The following is a 3,990-nucleotide window of genomic DNA, read 5'->3' as shown; positions in this document are numbered from 1 at the left end:
GTGAATTTCCTAGTTATACTAAGAGAGTTTAGGTAATCAGTAGAACTGATTTTACAACAGTGAGATACTCTCTTCATCGATTCAATGTGTAAGGAATATTGAGCTCTCTATTTGATTTTCTACTGTAGCATTGGCGTTGAGGATTGAATCGGAACCTTCTCTTTTCTTTTCTTCACCTCTCTCATCTCTCACCTTTCTTGAGAGATCTTCTGAGCTATTTATAGGCATCTTTAAGGAATAGATCCGTTGGCGGAGATCTTCTTCTTCAAATCCTACCGTTGGAGATAACGTCTTTATTCTTGCTCAGGTACTGAAAAGGACATTCTTTTAAGATGGTATATTAAATGCTGTTACATAAGCATTTAATGTAAGTGGGTGTGCTTCCGTCCTTTGTTTGACCAATCATCGACTTTAGTTCAGTCGACCAGCATAATCTCAGTATCTTCCTTCAGTTGTTCAGTTCTGCAGTTGAGTTTTGATCTTTGAAAACATCAGTTGTAGTTTCTTCAGTCGCTTCTTTCTCCTGTAATCTTCAGTCAAGATATTAAAGCTAAGAGTTTTGGTTTCATCAAAACTAGGACGGATATTTCTTCCAATTTCCAACAGCTATTTTTCACAAAAACTGATGTTTGGAAGAAAACGAGAACTTAACATTTTTCAGTTGAAGAGCGGCTAGCGACTGATACTGATAATATTATCAGTGGATGACTTCAGTTATCCTGATCAGTCAGATAACTTCAATCTAGAAAAGGCTTCAGTCGAATTTGAACGTAAACGGAGGAGTGTTATGAATCTTACAGATTATCTCTAGATTTATCAGTTTGACTAATAACACTAGCAACAGAAATTAAACTTAGTTCAAGTTGCCTTAGAAAAGTTTGTCACTTAATGAAATCCTTAGTTATTTTTTTCAGTTAGTCAGTTTCAGTAGCAAACACGTTAAATGCAAGTAAGGAAAACTGAAAGCAGAAAGAACACAAGGATTTTTATGTGGTTTGGAAAATAGGTTCATACGTCCACGGTCAGATGATTAGTCTGACAAACACTCTGGGCTAATGCTTACGAGTGCACAGCAAACCGAAGTGTACTTATGGGTGTACACCAAACCTTGAACTGAAAATCGATTTTCAGTACTAACACACTGGGTTGGATTTCTCACTCGCTCTTAGCACGCTAAGACACACACAAATGCCTTTTTAGCGCTTGGCTAAGATCTCTGGAGTCAGAACCCTGGTCTGAACACCGCTCTACTCGAACACTCTTTTCGCTCGGTTGAAAAGGAGGTTCGAAATCTTCCAACAAGGATTACTGAGAATAGATTCTCAAGTAATCAAAACTTAGGCTTTGGGTAAGACAAGGGTTTGCCAAAGGAAATAAGAGAATGTAGATAATCAGTGATCTGATTTAAACTTTGGGAATTCTCTTCTTTGATTCAAACTTTTGAAGGTAGTTGAAGGCTGAGTTGCAAATTTGGCAGATGTTCAACTTGTGCATTTGAATTGGTGAAGATTATAGTGTTCCTCGAGCTCTATTTATAGGCAAAGTCTTGAATAGATTTGTTTGAGAGAATGTCTTCAAGAGTTCGTCCGTTGTGAAAGTAACTTTAAATTTGGCTGAGGTTACAATCTTCGATGTTCCCGTTTTGGTGAAGGGCGGCGTCTCAAAGGTACGACAAGTAGGGTGCCTCTGAAAAGCTTGTACCAAATAGGAACTCTCTGCAGAGAAAGGATGATCTTCAAAATCTCTGCATTTAATGCAGCTGCAGGAGCATTTATTGTCGGTTTCAGCGTTTCAGTCCGATGAAGAATGTCAACTGATATTTGACATGAATATCAGTCTACTGATTCCACATGGTCTGCATTAAAACTCCAGTCATCACTGACAGTCCAGTGAGATTTTCGTCCAGTTAATACATCGGTATTTGACTTTATCTTTTCACAGTAAACTTCAGTTGAGGTCTCCAATCTTCAGTCTTCAGTCTTCAGTGGTCTAAACTAGAAAACATGAACTCTAACACATGAGTTCGAAAAGTTCTAGTCTATTACAAAAGAACTACGAGTTTTGGTATCATCAAAACTAAGGATAGGATATTTCATAAAGTTCTCAACGATTTTCCCCTTTTTGATGATGCCAAAACCATAGAATCAGTTTTGAACCAAGAGACGACTGAAAAAGCAAGATTCTAAATAGGGTGAATACAATTCCCCCTTAACAGGATAACCTAAGATCTTGCAGACTGACAGAATAACTAAGCATCTATGTAACTAGAAGAAAACATTAAGCGTTACTGTAAAGACATAACTAATCAGAGCCTGGACAAAAGGAAATTATCTTCAGGATGAGGTCAGAAGGTAATTGTTTTCCATTACATAGGAACTGATAAGAAGTCAGTCCCTGAACAGTTTAAGTACATAGGATATATACCCTCATGGAAAAATCATTTTTCCTCACCACGAGATCGCTTAAGAGACCTTTCCTTTGTGGCTTTCTTTTCGCTTACCTTTTCTTTCCCTTCTTTCTTCTTCATCTCTTCCAAAATCTTTAACTCTTTCATTTTGAACTCTTCCCCCCAAGCTCTTCTCCCTTTTTGGCATCAGCACAAAGAGAAGGATCCAGCAGTTGCCTGATTGACATTACTTGTGATTCAAGGGTATGGACGTGGGTTTTGAGATCAGTGAGCTCATTTTCTTGAGCTTCCATACACCTTTCGAGCTGGAGATCCTTGGCTTCTGTTGGAGGTGGAGTTGGATGTTCCTCTTCCATGGTTTCCGGCATGTCTTCTTGCCCAAGAGTCCTACACAGAAAACCATGTGCGTGCAGATAATCACGGATAACTGCAAACACATCATGTGTGGCATCCCACATGTTGGTGATGCTGAACTTTTTGTACAGCTCCGACTTAGTAGAGTCTAAATCGGACTCAAACATCATAACATTGAGGTCCCGAATCTGTGGCCGAGGAGCGGTCTTGATGAAGGTGTAGAAGAAAAGAAGCACAAGATCTTGGTGTTCATCTAGATCTATTTCTGGTTGGATGTTAGGAACGTAAGTGTGGAGACAATGCTGAGCAAGACCTAGGAAATAGTTCCTAAGTTTTTGAGGATAAGAGATAGTAGTCTCTGAAGAGGAGGGAACAAAGGGGTCTGTATCTGGAACCTTTGAGAGAAAGGTTTTAGTGAGGAGTTGAAGAACATTTCTTTGAGGAGGCATGTTCTCATAGAATAGTGAGAAAGTGTGTTGATCAGCTTGAGTTGGTTGAACTGATTGAGGAGGTGACTAAGAATCCTTTTGAGGAGATGAATGTGGTGGCTCAGCAGAACGATCTGAAGGAGTCTCAGTGGCAATTTCTATGACCTCTACAATCAAAGGAAAAAGATTGGAATGAGCAATGTCAGGCGTGAGGGATGACATTGCAGATTTTCCTGCATCACGTGTTGAATGAGAAGATCGTGTGTGGCGGTGAATAAATGTTGAATTTTTGGGGGTTATGGAATTCGACCCCCTATATGTTCAATGCCATATTGAACGAAATGGCTGTTACGAATGTTTAACGTTCAAGGGAATTCGTTGTTCTCCATAGAACCTAACCATATATATATATATATATATATATATATATATATTGGGTTGGGATCTATGGAGAAGTCAATATATTTTGTTCTGAATAAGTCAATAACTTTAATAAATCAAGAGACCGCATGAATCGATATTTACATAATATCGAGACGGTTGATGGTGGCACTTTGAGCCTCAATTTACTACTTACTAGTTCGCATAAATGCCTACATATTATCCTCGAATGAGGATCTTGGGAAAAGGTATTGCTGATGTTGGGGTTCATAATTGCTCTGCTGCTCGGTGGCTTGGTGATACTGCTGAGGGTGGTAATTTTGTTTGGACATAGGGAACATTTACTGGCTCTGATATCCCATCAACTGCTGGGGTCGACGAAATTGAGAATTTTGCCTGAAACTTTACCCTTGATTCTAG

This window comes from Salvia miltiorrhiza, chromosome 2 (assembly GCF_028751815.1).
Source record: "Salvia miltiorrhiza cultivar Shanhuang (shh) chromosome 2, IMPLAD_Smil_shh, whole genome shotgun sequence".
Classification (NCBI taxonomy): Eukaryota; Viridiplantae; Streptophyta; class Magnoliopsida; order Lamiales; family Lamiaceae; genus Salvia; species Salvia miltiorrhiza.
The sequence above is the reverse complement of the archived record's forward strand: the minus strand, read 5'-3'. Positions refer to the sequence as shown.